At 34.6% G+C, this 17,293-nt stretch overlaps 1 protein-coding gene across 11 annotated transcripts in view; it reads right to left on the bottom strand.

Moving 5' to 3' along the window:
• The window catches only part of FTCDNL1 (formiminotransferase cyclodeaminase N-terminal like), a 124,912-nt gene that overhangs the window by 106,357 nt on the left and 1,262 nt on the right, over positions 1–17,293 (bottom strand). For 2 of the 11 annotated variants that reach the window (XM_074215372.1, XM_074215375.1), the window contains exon 1: positions 16,741–17,143. The exons of the other annotated variants lie outside the window; for them this stretch is intronic. The gene's annotated coding sequence lies outside the window, so the exon portion shown is untranslated. Of the gene's footprint in view, positions 1–16,740; positions 17,144–17,293 lie in introns of those variants that run through there. 11 annotated transcript variants of the gene reach the window in all.

Genomic DNA, 17,293 nt, shown 5'->3' with positions numbered 1-17,293 from the left:
ACCTCAAGGAATCGAGCTTTATATCATTCTTTTGTTCCTACCAGTCACATAGGAAAAAGTATCCCTCCTCCACTTCAAAATTACTTCCCAATGTAATCAATCCCTTTCCTTCTTAACTCTTGACAGATTTTGCATCCACAATTACTCTCTTCTTCCATTCCACACTTATCCCCTTAATTATCCTTCTCAACTGCCTCCTTGCCTTCTGTTTTCAAATGAACTCAGGATTCCTTTATCTAAAAATAAAAATTAAAAAATACTTAATTCTATTTTTTCTTCATTTAATTGCCAAATTTCTCAAATAAGTGATATGTAGGTGATACTTTTATTTCCCTGCTACTCATTTCCTCCTTAACTTCTTTCAATCTGACCTCAAACTCAGTTTAAACTAGTATTGAAGGTCACCAATGATCTCTTTCAAGAAAAATTGAAAGAATAAATTTATGGGTACTCAGTCTTCTTAATCATTTACTAACACGATCCTGCCAAATCACTCCATTTTTGAAATTTCCACTGATTTGCCTTCTATGATTCTTTATCACACTGCTTTTCCTCCTAATTCATATGATTCTCTTCCACTGATGGCTTTTTCTTCTCCCTTCTGCTAATTATGGATATCTCTCAAGGCTCAGTATTTGGTTTTCTCTTCTCTATTTTCACTGTCTAAGAGAGACAACATACTTTCTCAGGATTTCAACTATCCCTTTTACATTGATGATTCTCAAATCATGTCTTCAGTACCAATCTATTACCGAAGGTTCAGTTTCATATTTTCAGCAACACTTAGTATTTTTAATTGCCTGAACATGAATAAATTTTTCCCATTTAAATTCTATTCTCATAAATATAAGAGATTACCAAAGGATTCTACAAAATGTTGATGAATGTCAGAATATAAAAACAAAACAGAAATGGCTCTAGCACTGACTTACAGAATAACAAATCCCTTGCTCATTTGTCCTTAGTTTTCTCATCTAAAATTAGAGTATTAAAATTAATAAAGCTTTCATTTTGTGTAGGTTAATGATTACCAAATGTTCTATACATGTTAATAATAATAATATCATTTTCTATGCTACCTCTTACTACTTGCTGCTATATTATACTTTTCTTCCCTAGTCTTGCAACAGATACAATACCACATCTGTTTTCTCAACTCTTCTGTTTTGATTGAAGAGGCACCTGCTTAGAAAGTACCTAAGGAGTTGCATTTTTTTTGTTTTTTTGAATAATTAAAACCCTGCTGTAGTCTTGGATGACATCTGGATTCACTTTGAAAGACTTGGCTATGCTTTTCTGGCTCCTGGGAGGTAGTATAATGTCATGGATGAAAATGTGGTGTTGTGCTTCATTTTACAGCATCAATTTTATTCTTGCTTTGTTATTTCCCCATTGCAGTGAGTGAGGGATGCCACTTTGTTGCTGCTGCAATGAGATTAAGGGAAAAGAGTCGAGCTTCAGAAATTTAATGTGCCATATAATGCCTGGCTTATTTTCATCCTGGCATTGACTTAAATTGATGAAACTCACCTGGGATTGCTCTGCAGAATCAATATCAAGGGATTTAAAAACTTTTATAAGCTGATTCTGAAATAATTTATTTTGGGAGAGATAAAAGTAAGGAGTCTCAACTATCACCAGTGGTAATGGAGAAAAGTAAAATATGTTTAAGTATTTCATTACTACAATATCACTGCCTATGAAAGTAGTATATTTTTGGTCACTATTGTATTCCAAATTTTTTCTAAGATCTTTTAAAATGTAATTAGAGGTTTCTATTTAAGATAATCATATGGAGTCCCCCCTGAGAATTACATTGGTTCCCTGAAAATATGGAAAGAAATAGAGGAAGGCTTCTAGTATGGCACAGCAAGGAAAAAGTCTCATCTGCCATTAACCATAAATCAATCAAAGCAAAGATTTTAAATTAAATTTCAATTTTAAGTGTTTTATTGCTCATATACTCTTAAAATTGGCACAGATAATCACAACCATTATTATCAAAATTATGTTGACATTTATCTCAATCAACTAACTAATAATTTCTAAGTTCCTACTATGTGTCAGACTTGCCTTTAAGGAACTTATATGGATGTTAAGGTTATATAAGATTGCTGTAAATGCAACCAAAGAAAGAGTTTAACTAAGTTCAGTGATGATCTGATTATTATCATTAAGCATTTATCACTGTTAAGCACTGTGCTTTGCACATAGTAAATGCTTTTAAATTCATTTGTTCATTTGAGCAAGGCGTATGTGCTTATCAAAGTTTGTTCCATTGTAATGAATGGTGACCTTGATAACCTTGAGAAAGGTTTAGAAAAAGTGATCCTAACACATGGTGATATAAGTCCATGTGTTTGTGGATGGTACTGTGCTAATTCTATTAAGCTCCAAATTGTTTTTAGAGCTATACTGTGGGAAAGAGGAGGCTCAAAGAAAGACTGCTCAGGACAAAAAAGTCAACAAAACAGAAAAGGTAGGAATGCATAATTCTTAATTTGCTTCTGTCTTCACTGTTCAGAAAAATGATCTTTGTACAGAACACAACAAAACAAAACAAAAAGGCTAATAGGGAGTTCATACTCAAGATAAATAAACAGTAAGAAAGCATGTAGCTGCCCTTTATACATGCAAGTCACCTGGCCTGGAAGAAGCTAGATGTTGCAGTAACTATCTGAGCTGGATTTTGCTCAGACACTTCCTAGCTGTGTGACCCTAGGCAAATCACTTAAGACTTACCTACCTTAGTTTCCTCAATTATAATATGGAGATAATAATAATGCCTACCTCTCAGAGTTGTTGTAAGGATCAAATGAGATATTTGTAAAATACTTGGCAGAGTTCCTGGTACATAATAGGCATGTAGCAAATACTATTACCTTCACTCTTCCCAGATGAGAACTACATCCTTAGATACTGCATGAGTATGTATCATTACTAAAGCATTGTCAGTGTTTGAAAGATCATGGATAATGGGAAAGCTAACAAAGGACCAGAGAAAGGAAAACACAACCTATTTTCTTTTTTTAATTTTTGCAAGAGAATGGGGTTAAGTGACTTACCTAAGATCACACAGCTAAGCAATTATTAAGTGTCTGAGGCTAGTACCTTCTAGCTCTAATTCCTATCAAATGATGAAATATGACTTTTAATTTCAATCTAATTATCCTGTGAAATAACACACATCTCTCCCCCTCACTCCCCTTTGACACCCCCCCCCCCCCGGGGTTTCACAATAGAGAAGGGATTCCTGTGGAATCCCATAAAATTAGCATTTGCTGATATTATTCAGTTTTGTCTGACTGTGACTTCATTTGGAGCCTTCACAACAGAATTATCATGTAATGACCCAGGCCCAAAATGTCTATTTTATAATATAGGTTATTCATTTATTTCACTAGATAATATAGTTTAAAGAGTGGATAAGAGGACTTTCAGTTATTTCATTCTAATTTTTTGAGATATTATTTGGTCCTTGTCAAAGATACTGGAGTGGCTTGCCATTGCTTTTTCCAGCTCATTTTAGAGATGAAGAAAATGAGGCAAACAGGGTTCGAACTCAGTAAGATGAGTCTCTCTGACTTCTGGCCTAGCACTCAATCCACTGTGCCACCTAGCTGCCCCAACACCACCAAGGGTATAAGTGCTACTATCCAAAAGCATGGAAGATCCGACTTAGGCAGTGTCAAAATCTAGGACAATTCTATCAGTTGTGAGACTCCTTTCACAGGGAAGAGGAGTAGGGATAGGGTTTGAAAATACTAGCCATTAGAAAATTGACCATTTGGAACAATTGAAAGTAATTTTAAAAAATTTTCTTTTCTTAAGCCTTTTTTAAGGTAATTTTTTCCCATTTAAATCAAATTATAGAATTAACCAAAAAACCCAACAACAACCCCCCCTCAAATTATATAAAAATTAAATTAAAAAATTTTTAAAGCAATGGGGAATGATTAAATACAAATAGAGTGAAAAAGTAACTCTTAAGACAATCAGTACCTTAATCTGTGGCATTAACTAGGATAGAAGAAATAACCATCATCAGTACCTATTTGTGGGAAATTAGTCAGACATTTTTGAATTCGAGACTACCTATTTTAAAGTAAACGAAACACCTCACAATTTTTTAAAATCTAAAAACTAATTTTCTAATGAGATAGGGAATAGGTACTATTGCCATTCTAATTGCTAGAGATGGAAATTTCAAATATGGCAATATTAAATGACTCATCTAATTTCTTTTCTTTTTTCTTTTTTTTTTTTTTTTTGGTCAGGCAATGGGGTTAAGTGGCTTGCCCAAGGCCACACAACTAGGTAATTATTAAGTGTCTGAGACCGGATTTGAACCCAGGTACTCCTGACTCCAGGACCAGTACTCTATCCACTGGGTCACCTAGCCACCCCTCAAATAATTTCTATAATACATTAGTGACAAAATAAAATGCCAAAAAAAGTAACATATATTATTTCAGAATGACTGTCCTCTAAGAAGTATGTCATGGAAGAAAGTAATAGCATTCACAAACTACTTCGCTTCATTATATTTATGTAGTCCATGTCATTTATGTTTTCCATATCATTACTTTTCTCTATTAATTCAAATGTTTATAATCAATGCCACTTTTTTAGAGACAAAATAATTTCAAGATTTGTAGAAAAGAACAGTTAATAATGCATTTATAATATAATTTGAAAAGAAAGGTGAAAATAACTATTAGTATGACAATTTGGTTTAATCAATGGGTGCCTAAAACATTTACATAGTACTGCTAGATTGTCTATGAGCTAAACAACTAAGTTTAAAACCTTACTAAATAAGGCAATTACTATGAAAAGATCTGTGATTGAGTACAAAAAAAAAGAATGACACATAGAAAAAAAGTATCATAGCACCTCATAAAAAGAACAGATTTATGTGGGTTAGAGCAATGGGGAAATGTCAAATGGGTAAGAGTCAAATCTTTAAAATTACAAGGAAGGGCAGCTAGGTGGCACAGTGGATAAAGCACTGGCCCTGGAGTCAGGAGTACCTGGGTTCAAATCCCGTCTCAGACACTTAAAAATTACCTAGCTGTGTGGCTTTGGGCAAGCTACTTAACTCCATTTGCCTTGCAAACAAACAAAAAATAAAACTGCAAGGAACAGTTTTTCAAATAAAAAAAAACACTTGAATTGCCTTATTTGTTTGAAGCCTTTCAGTGTTTCTTCTCAATACTTCCTTGCTTTTCAGTGTTCCTTTACATTTTTAAAGACTTTTCAAATAACAAAAGGAATAAAACATGTGGTTCTAACTATGTAGACCAGATGCATAAAATTTCATACATACACATATATACATAGACAAATATATCTATGAATACATATATGTGTGTGTGTGTTCAAATACTTTATTCTTCTGTTGCAGTTAAGAAGACAGACTTTTACACTTAAAAGTAAAGGTAATTTCAAGTGTCTTAGCCATTGCTCATTTCTTTAACCATATTTGCCTTTTTCGTTTAGAATGTCAGTAGAATTTACCAAATGCTTATAAGGCCTTATAAGTAATGTTTTTAAAGAGCAAAATAAAATTTTATCTTTATATATAGTTTCTACCATTTTATTAATTTGTCTATTTTGTTGGTTTTTCAGATTTTTAGAATTTATATAGTTTTTAAAATAATCTAGCTCTGTTTGTAACATTAGTGATAAAATATCTAAGGTATTCTTATGAATAAATTTTAGCAATAATAAAACATATCCTATCCAATTTATCCCAATGGTGAATTTTCATATAGTGAATTTGATGATGTAAATGCTGCAATCTAAATGAGTGTGGCAGAGAAGTATTTTTTATCTGATTCTAGCAACAATAAGCCCATCAGTGAAGTTCCTTCTTCAGATGACAATCTAAAAAGGTAATGAGCAAAGTGATTCTATCCTGACCCCAATTCACAATAAGAGATGAAGAGCCACAATGTTTGAAAAGTAAAGATGGTTGCCCTTAACCAATGTCTACTGCTTCTCAAGCAGTATAAAGATGCTAGAAACAGCTAAATGATTTTTTTTTATCGGCATTTTTTCTTTTTAAGTAAAATTGTTTCATTTATTTAATGTTCAAATGTATTAAATTGACAAAAGCATTGTCAACAGTTTTGAGTTCCAAATTTTTCCCTCCCTTCCTCACCCACGCCAAGCCAGTAAATAATCTGATATGTTATAGGCATAAAATTTCATATTGATCATATGAAAAAAGAATCAGAATTCAAATAAAAAAATAAGAAAAAGCTCCAAAAAAAAAAAAAAACCAAACTTGAAAAAGTGAAACTAGCATGCCTTAGTCTGCATTCAGACTCTATACTATAGTTCTTTCTTTGGATGTGGATGGGGTTTTTCCATCACATATCTTTTGGAATTGTCTTTGATCACTGCTTTGATGAGAAGAGCTTAGACTATTATAATTGACCATACAATATGTACAATATTTTCCCAGGTTTGCTCACTTCACTAAGCACCAGTTCATATAAGTTTTTCCAGGTTTTTCTGAAATGTGGCTGCTCATCATTTCTTACAGAACAATAGTATTCCATCACCATATGCCATAACCTAGTCAATCATTCCCCAATTAATGGGAATCTCCTCAATTACCAATTCTTTGCCATCACAAAAAGAGCTGCTATAAATATTTTTGTACATATGGGTTCTTTTCCCAATTTTATTGGAATGCAGATATAGTGGTGGTTTTGTTGGATAAAACAATATGGCCAATTTTAAAGTCCTTTGTGCATAGTTCCAATTTATTCTCCAAAATGGTTATATCAGTCAACAACTCCACCAACAGTGAATTAGTATCCCCACATTCCCTCCAACATTTACTCCCCTTTTCCGTCTTATTAGCCAATCTGATAGTGTGAAGAGGTACCTCAGAATTGAAGGAATGAAGCCACATAGGCCACTGAATGAAACTACTTTCAAAATAGACATAGCAACCCACAATGACAGACATTATACTAGCATAAGAGATCCACATCTGTAACTATAAGTACTTTCTGCCTAGATGTTCAGAGTCTAGCAGAGAACAACCCAAAGCAAAAGTCAAATACTGTCCTATTTTTTTCAAGAATAAGGTAGATGTTCTTGACTAAAAGACAAGATGTGAAAGCAGAAATAATTCTGTGCACCTTTTCTACATTATTCTAGACATGGCCTTCCTCAACAGCTGAATAATATATTTAAAAGTTTGTCATTTAAACATTATCCATCAAGAACAAAAAGTGAGTGAGGAGTATACTGGAAATTGTGCAAGTGGCAAACTGAATGCTACAGAAACCATGATTGGAGCCAAAATATGTAGCAAGTTGCAATTTTACAAGGTGTCATCATTGATACATACATCATTTGACATCAAAACAAAAAAAAACCTGTTTGCAGCAAATAATGCACAAGAAAAAAGTATGTAAAAATAAAACTTAGTTACAAGGAAATATGTTTGATATTTTCTATCTGTTCAAATTATATGTTAAACAATAATTATGAGTATAGTTTTACTCTAAATAATTTTTATCCTACTATATTTTCTTTTTAATACATGTACATATGCATTGATCATATATGTATATAATATGTATATATTTATGTAATGTATTACATCAATTGACACTGATTGGTTGACAGAGAAATGGAAATTTCTTTGGGGTTTGTCATGCAGAGTCCATTTTTTTCAAACTTTGGTATTGGTTCTCTCTTACCTACTACACAAGATTCCATTTCCTTAGCCTGACATTTGAGGACAATGTAAATTTTCTGACCTATCTCATAATATTGTAATGCATATATTGTGAAACCAGAATACTTGTCAGGCCCTACACATAACACTGCATATTCCAATATTTATGCCTATGCTCACATTGATCTCTGGTTAAATAATTATTCTTTATGCTTGAAGAGGACCAAAATGACTTCATTATTTTGGGGTTAAGATGCAATGTGCTGTGGCTGATCAGACCAGTATGAGCTCGGAAGGGTCTATCACAGGTCAGACAAAAATAGTCCTTATGAACATGGAGTGGAGATGTCTAAATTTACACATCTCAGTATTTCGAGATACTTCGATTCTGTTTCACTTAGAGAGTATTACATCCTCTTTGATGCAAGTATGCCATGCTGGGTGATCCTGTGTCAGTATCTCCCATTTCTCCCAATAGATTCCAAAGTCTTCAGAGAGCATTTGAGGGTATTTTTGTATAGCTTCTTCTGATCTCTGTTTTGTGTGAATTCTCCATAAAACAGACTTTTAGGCAAATATACATTTGGCATTGAACAACATGGCCAGTCTCTGCAGTAGAATTTTAATGCTGTTCTATATAATTTAACGTCCTTGTGTTGTTTCCTCCCATCACCACTGTCTGTTGGATTCTTTTATAACCTTTAAAACCTAGCTCAAATATTATTTCCTCTATAAAACTTTTCTAGATACTCCATTGATAGTGAAATTTTCCTCTTCAAATACCATGTGCTTTTGTCTTCCCTTTTATATAATTAAAGCAAATATTATTTCTCTATCTCATTGTCTATCTAGCTCATGTGGATAGTTGGGTTGATCTTCTCTGAGTGATTTAGAATATCTTTACAGAAGATCTTTAATAAGCTGGTGACATACAGACCAAACACAAATGGATTTTCTTCTGCAATGAGCCTTTCCCATTTCACTTTAATGGAACTGTCTTTTCTCTGAGATTATTTCCATATTATACTAAATATATTTTGTTTGTACTCAGTCATTTGTATGTTTCTCCCTTATCAATATCAGCTCCAAGAAGGCAGATTTATTTATTTTGCTTTGCTTTGCATCACAACTGCTTAAGACAATATCCTGAATATATGCTTGTTGATGACCTATGGATACTCTTCTCCATCCATTTTCCATTTAGACTCTGTATTGATCACAGAAGTTGGAAGTGGCAAGTACTATTGATATTTTTTGTGTCTCCTTATTTTGTGTCTCATTTGATAATAAAAGGCCTGTTCAAAATTTTTTTTGCTATCCCTTTCAATCCATCTTGTACAATTTTAAAATATACTGGAAGAGTCTCTCAGAAAGCATTTAATTTTTAAAAATCTCTGATCCTTAGTTTTCTTATCTGTAACATGAGGGTTTTGAACTATATGGCAAAAGATTCCATTTAGTTCTAAATCTAAATTCCTCTCATACTTGTGAAAGTCTGTTTTTTAACCTTCAATGAGAAAATCTTGAAATACATGTGTTAGATTACTATGATAGAAATTCTATGGACATGAAAAAGTAATGATGTCCCCTATTTTCTGTTAATGAAGTCCAAAAATTTTTTCCCGAATCTATGGTATTCTCTCCTCTTTCATATATCTTGAGAATTGAGCCCTCAATACTTCCAGGACTAACTTTCTCTATACATAATTTATTCCAGCTATTCTTTTTTTTTAATGTCATTTCCACTTCCTCATACAGCACATCTGGGATTGTGAAACTAGAGTACAAATGTTGTGGTTCCAATATCATTGATGATGAAGTCTGTTAAAAAAATTATTGGTCTTTGTCATTTTTGCTTATTTTCATCACTGTTATTCTAAAATTCTCTCTAGATGACCATTTTGTATTTTGCTAGAATTTCTGAAAAGTCATTTATCCCTCCCACTCTTTTATTAGGTAAAACTTAATTTTTCACGTGTCATAACATTTTACAAATAAGTTTCTAACAAGGTGCTGTGACACTTGGCTGACATCTCTATACTTTACAAAATTAGACATGTTGGCTTAAGCATTTTCGAGACCCTTCTATTCTCATTATTGTAATTTTTAGTAAATCAATAAGCATTTTAACTGCTTAATATATACAAGATGCTATACTAGACACTGGAAAATTTAACTGTATAAATATTTATCAAACTATTACTCCACAGAGTACCATGCTAAGCATCATTGTTTTAGCTTTTTTTTTCCAATCATGTCCAACTCTTTATGACTCCATTTGAGGTTTTCTTGGTTGGGATATTGTAGTGATTTGCTATTTCCTTCTCCAGCTCATTTTACAGATAAAGAAACTGAAGAAAACAGGGTTAAGTGACTTGCGTAAGGTCACACAGCTAAGAAGTGTCTGAAGGCCAGATTTGAAGAGAATTCTGACTGACTCTAGACCCAACACTCTAGCTTCTACCCACTGTAACACTTAGCTGCTCCAGGCTAGGCACTAGAGGATGATTAAAAATTTAGATTAAACATAATCCCTACATGTATTTTGGGGTCTAGAAAAATTTTGTAAAGTCACAGAATTTCAGAATTGTAAGGAATTTTAGAGGTCATTTAGTCCAACTCTTATGTGAAAGACTATATTCTCTAAATCATGTCTGACAAGGGGGTTAAGACTTGTGCTTTACCAAGAGCAACCTAGTTGTTTTTCAAGTTGTATTATTACGTCTTCATAGATTTCCATCTGACTCCCGACTTTAAAAAGGTTCAATTCAGTTTTTGTATTCTACACAAATCCTTTCATGACTTCACCAGTTCTTAATCTTCTACCTCTGTATGTACTCCACTTCCACTCCCAAAATTACCTTGTATGCATATGTGTGTGTATGTTGTATCTCTACAGTGGAATATAATTTTTTTGAAAGGAAGAACAGGAGTAAAAATTATAATATCTAATATTTATGTGGTTTTTACTATGAAATATCTCTTTTGATCTCCACAAAGGTAGGTGCTATTATCCCTCTTTTACAGTAGAGGAAACTGAGGTAGACAAAGGTTAAAATGGTTCGACTAGGGTTACATGCTAGTGTGTGAAACCAGATTAATTCAGGTCCATCTGATTTCAAGTTGAACACTCTATATACTATGTCTCCTAGCTGTCTTTCATTCTTAATGTTTAATAAATTGAACTAAGAAAAATAGTTGGAAGATATAAGGCAAATTTAGCTTAATATAAAACAAAAATTTACTAACAATTAGGAGTATCTAAAAGTGGAATGGGGGGCATGGAAAGCTATAAAGATTCTCCCCAGGGGCAGCTAGGTGCAACAGTGATAGAGCACCACCCTGGAGTCAGGAGTACCTGAGTTCAAATGTGACCTCAGACACTTAATAATTACCTAGTGTGGCCTTGGGCAAGCCACTTAAACCCCATTGCCTTGCAAAAAAAAAAAACCTAAAAAAAATAAAAAAAATTCTCTCTACATATCAGTGAATGTAGTAGAAATTTTTTTTATATTGCTTTGCCTTCAAGTGACATTAAAAAATAAATGGATTGACAGTAGGCATTACTAAAGGAAGCATGAAATCTGAATTTACTCCCAATCTGAAGGACATGCCACATAGCAAGAATGGACACAATAAGAATGGGGTCTAAGAGAAATGTAAATAAATGAAATGGTGAGAAAATCTGGATCAAATACATGCCTTTTTTCTTTCTCTCCTCTTCTCCATCCTCCTCTCCAGTTTGTTTTTCAAAGATGTATCCTCATAATCACAGATTTTTGCAGTAGATTGGCATGAACTTCTTGCAATGTATAAAACAAAAGTACTTGCTCATTTTTAAAAGAAAATAAGACTGCATCATTTCAAATAAGGTAATTATGTCAGTAGACAAGATTCAAGGAAAAAACAAATTTCTCAGGTTCAGGTAACAGCTGAATATGAAAATATATAGGATCCCTATTTTTCTATAACATTACTTTAAAAGACAATTGTATGATGAGAGCTGAAAGGTGGGTCAGATTTATGAGAACATATATATTTCTGAAAGTGAATTATATCCTAAAGGTAGGGAAGAGAGTTCAGGTAATTGAGTCAGAGGCATCTTTGTCACAAGACTTATGAGCAAGCCTGAATTAATAGTATTATACTTTGGGTTTGTTTGTTTTTTTACATGACCTCTGACCTAGTTTGCAATCTACTTCTCTGGAAGGAAAAAAAAAAATACTACAATTCTGTTTTCAATACCCATCCATACATTCTTACATAGCTCATTTCCTTTTCTCCAGAAGATACTTGAATAACTTTTCACCCCCCTCAAGAATGATTTACTATGGCATCTGGACATAGGACAAGTTCAGTGGGGAATTTAAGAGCCTATTTACCTAATGAACATTGTGAAATTGGGTTAAGGATCAAGAGTAGGAACAATCTTGGTTAACTGTTAAAACTCCAAGTCCTTGTGTTAGACACTGGAATGATGTGTTTGCTTTTGTTCAGCTAAGGCTGGTCAGTTGATTGAGTCCCATACAAATTTGGGAGTGAAAGGGCATAAATGGATCATTACCATTCACGTGCTGTTTCAGAAGACTCAATCTGAGATTAGCAGATTGTTATGCAGCATTAATGAGGTTTCAAGGGTGTGCATTTTAATTTTTTGTTTTGTTGTTTTTGTTTTTGCCAGTGCTTTATCCACTATGCCACCTAGCCACCCTGAATCTTAATTTTTTAAAATGACATGTCTTCCTTTAACTGGTCACCTGTTTTACACTATATGATAATGAGTTTACAACATTTTTGACATATCCTTTAATTCTGGTTTATAGTCTCTTGCTTTTCAAGACTTGAAGTACAATGTCATTATTCAATATTCCACCTTTATTTCAGGAAGGCTCTGTAATTCAGAGGAATTCTGATTCTTAGGATGTCAATATATTTACCAAAATTTACCATTTCATCAACCCAGAGCAAGTGGAAGTAAAAAAAAAAAACAAAATAAAACTTCTGATGGAAAGTCAAGTGTAAGAGTTTTACAGTATGACCAAGATGCCTAGTAATTCTAGCATGAATATCAAGTTCTCAGCATTTTGATTGGGTAGAGGAAATTCATGAGAAGATTCCCAGATGGTGAAATGGGACTATAATTAGAAATTGTCTTTTGTTCTTACATTCTCAGGGAAATGATTGTTCCAGTGATTCTGGTATTTGGGTATGGGAGGGTAGAGGAGAAAGAGAAGATGAAAATCTGGTACTATTGATTTGTTGATTGCTCTAATTAGTGCCTCTTATTTTTGTATTTCGATAGTTATTAATTAAAAAATCAAAACCTCTGAATGAGAAAGCCTACTTTTATGATTATCAAGAGTTGAGAATTTAAGGGGGAAAGCACTCAACGTTCAGGAAATTATTTTCTAATTTAGTTCAACTCAACTAAGTTGGGGGCTGGGTAGGCTGAAACTAACCACAATACCCTGCTCCATCATACCATCCATGTTAGCCCTATCCCTTTTCAGGGTCCTCTGTACCCATTCTATTGGTAACAAACTGTCCTTTATATTAGACCTTTGAATTATCACAGAAATTAGGACTATAAACTTAAAAGTGGGAAGGAAACATAAAAGTCATTAAGTCTAATCATTATTTTAAAGATGCACATGTATCAAATTTGCTTAGACAGTTCATATTGGCTTAGAAAATAAGCTTTTAAGACATGACCTGTTTCTTTTTACCTTTGTATCCTCAGCACTTAGCACAGTGTCTTGACACATAATAGCTTGTTAAAGTGATAAAACTTTTGGAAAAGTGCACTACCTTTCCACAGATGGTCAAATATGCTGGAATTTTTGACTCTTTTAGAATCCTTTGTTTTCTTCAAAACTCAATTCTCAAAATATCCCTTTCACATAAAACTTTTCCTGATTCCCTACAGTGTTTTCCAAATGTTTTTGAATAAATGTTTTACATATATTTCTGTATATGTTAGCTCCTTGGATATAATTAAACTCCTTAAAGGGATGATTTCATACTTGTGTTAGTATCCCTCCTGGATCTAGAACACTGACTCATATATAGTAAATGGGGTTTGGTAAATAGTTGACTGGTTGATAATTTAAGGGGGGGGGATTATTTTGGCAACTGTAAAAATGATAGAATGTGGTGAGGGAGAAAAGACTTTGGAAACAGGTAAATCAGAAAGGAAAATTTTGCTATTATGTAGTCATGAGGTGATGAGGACCTGGAATAGGGTAATGGCATAAGGCAAGAGGAAAGGGAAAAGCTGAGAGCTATTTTTTTATAGTAGTAATAACAGGCATTTATGTAACTTTTTTTTTTTAGGTTTTTGCAAGGCAAATGGGGTTAAGTGGCTTGCCCAAAGCCACACAGCTAGGTAATTATTAAGTGTCTGAGACCAGATTTGAACCCAGGTACTCCTAACTCCAGGGCCGGTGCTTTATCCACTGCGCTACCTAGCTGCCCCCATTTATGTAACTTTTTAAGGTTTTAAAACACTTTACAAATATTATCTCATTTGATTCTTTCAAAAACCCTGAGATAGATATTATTAATCCCATTTTACAAATGAAGAAACTGAGGCAGACAGCATTTAAGTGATTAGAGTTGATGCAGAGGAAAGATGAAGAGAACTGAGAATGTAGAAATTGGGTAGAGATGTAAATTGACTAGAGAACTATGATCAAAACAGAAACAATCTGCAATCTGCTCAAATTGGGTAGAGATCCCCATTACCATTGATTCATTGTTTAATGCAAAATCTGCATCCCAATCTCCTCAAGCTCCACAGTCTACCCAATTCCAGATCCAGTATTGAAGGCAGTAAACCTCCTGCTGTCTAAAGGAATGGCAAGACACAAAAACCTGGGCTGGACTCCACCCAGGGCCATAGTCCTCCTTCTGGCCTAGACAACTCTTAGGGCTCCCCTCTCCTGGCCCCACCCCCCATCCCCTCTCATGTGTTGCAAACTTCTCTAAACAAATTTTTGTTTTTGTTTTATCTCCACCCCTGCCCCCCCCCCCCCCAACCAAAGGCTCTTCATAGGCAAATCCAAACTCAAGCAGCCAGGGTCCATAGTATAGAATTTTCTTGACAAAGATATTGGAGTGGTTTGTCATTCCCTTCTTGAGAGCTATTTTGAAGGAGAAAAAAAAGAACCATATGCAAAATCTGGCCTATGTGCAAAATGGCAGATGGGTCCTACAGAGGCAGAAAAAAAAAAATCTTGGCTTGGAGGTTTTAAAATAGTAAAGTTCATTTTAAATGTATTTATGTATATTGATTAAAAAATAAATTAATTCAAATAAAAACATGTTAATAGTGAGTTAAAAACAATGACTTTTCATATGAAATTATGATTTTGAACTGAACATGTTTTTTTATTAAAAAAATTTATTAAAAAATATAACCTCCCTTACTTTTGCTTTACATTTGTTGGATATAACTGTTTACTTGTTTTATACAATCATAATCATTTTAATAATCATCTAGGTATTTACAACCTGGCACCAGAAAACAGATTTCATTATGATGTTGACTGTGATCCAATGGTTTGACTCAGAATAGTAAACTTATGCCACCTTTTGCTGTGAGGTCACTCATTGCACATACTTTACTTGGTTATATTTTTTACAAGCTTATTTTCATACTTTCATGCAATAAAAACCTGACAGCTTATGTTAGAAGGGGCAGCTATCTTCTGTTTATATTTTTTCACAGGAGACAAAGAAAATGTTATTAAGCTATAGAATTCCATTTTGGGAACTATCACTTACCACAGAACAGGAATGGTGGCTAAACATATCAGTTTCCTAAATAAAGTCTGATATATTGTTGTATGTAATTTGTTGCAACTGTAATTATATATATATATATATATATGTATTTACATATGCACATATATATGCATATATTACATATTTGAATATTCAGAATCAAAAGTGCTTTCTATTCTTCATTCACAAGACTATTACCAATGAACCTGATAATCACCTGTCAAATTACTTAGAATGTAACATTATCTCCAGAAGTCTGGAGCCTATCTCTTTATTCCTATGATCACAACAGTCACAAGTCACTTGACATGGTATATGCAGTATTCCTTCTCTACTTGTCAGAGTGATTATGAGGTTTAACCCCAGGTTAGAGCAAAAATAGGTTATTAAAAAGCTGATTTCTTCCACTCAGAAATATTATACAATATTCTTAGGGTCCTACTGGGAAAAAAGTCTTGGAATTAAAAATAGGGTTTGCATCCTAGCTCTGTCACTATTTGTATAACCTTAAGTCAATGACTTTCTTTGGACCTCAGTTTGCTCCCCTATAAACCCAGATGATCGGAATATCTATGGTCCTAACCAGTACTTGAGTTCTCAACAGTCCAAGTTTCTCTCATATACTGGTTTAATACGGATCTTGGTTCAGCCACTTATTCAGTTAAGAGTGTTGCTGAGGGCGGCTAGGTGGCGCAGTGGATAAAGCACCGGCCTTGGAGTCAGGAGTACCTGGGTTCAAATCCGGTCTCAGACACTTAATCACTATCTAGCTGTGTGGCCTTGGGCAAGCCACTTAACCCCATTTGCCTTGCAAAACCTAAACCCCCCCTCCCAAAAAAAACAAAAAAAGAGTGTTGCTTTAGTACTTGAACTTGTATCTTTCTCCGCTAGATATTCGCTGATACTTTGCAACCTCCCTATATCCTAATCACATGAAAATATTAATGAACTAATAAAAATTTAATTCCAACTAAAACATTCTTTTTAGCAGGAGCATCAAAAGATAATTTGAATATTCCCAAGAAAAACTGATTAAAATCTTAGAATATTTTTGCTGCAACAACACTTTTTATTATAGTGCTTCACAACTTAAATGTGAAGGCTGTGGTAGCATATATATCCAAATGCGGAAAAAAAAAATAAATCCAACATCTGAATTCTTTTACTCTTAGAAAACCAGCACAAATACAACTATAATATAAATTTTGTTAAACAAAATAAACTTCATAAATTTTAGGTCCAAATCAAACCTTTTATAAACTATTTCCTGTGCAATGCGATTCACTTTAGGCAGCCTTTCCCCGCCAGGCTTCTAGAGATCTGTTTGGAAGGGCCCGCCCGGTCCCTCCCTCTGGTCTGCGCCTTCGCCTGAGTCCCGGCGCTCCGGACTGCTCGTGCGCGGCCTCTGTCTCCTCCGGGGGCTCGCTCCACTCCCTTACAACGGCGCAGCGTGGCCTCGGGCACCCTCTTCCGTGTGGGGGACCCTGCCCTGCCACGCGGGAAGGCCTGGCGCTGGAAGAGGAGGCTTCGGGGGACCCCAGCACTTCAGAGGGCGCCTCGTCAACGCCACCTCAGGATGGTCAGACGGCTGCTCCGAGGGCGCGCTCCGACTGCTGCGCGTGCGCCGCAACTGCCTTTGCCCCACCCACTTTTCGCTTTCCCTTCGCTTCCTTCCCTTCCCCCTCCCAACCCGGACGAGACACTTTCGAACACTTCCGTTTTGAACTGCCCGGCGAGACCCGAACCGGCCAATAAGAAGCGCGCTTTCCCCAGGAAACGCCCCCCCCCCATCCCCGCCTTCCG

Source organism: Macrotis lagotis, chromosome 1 (genome assembly GCF_037893015.1).
Source record: "Macrotis lagotis isolate mMagLag1 chromosome 1, bilby.v1.9.chrom.fasta, whole genome shotgun sequence".
NCBI lineage: Eukaryota > Metazoa > Chordata > Mammalia > Peramelemorphia > Peramelidae > Macrotis > Macrotis lagotis.
This window is presented reverse-complemented; position numbering and strand designations above follow the sequence as displayed.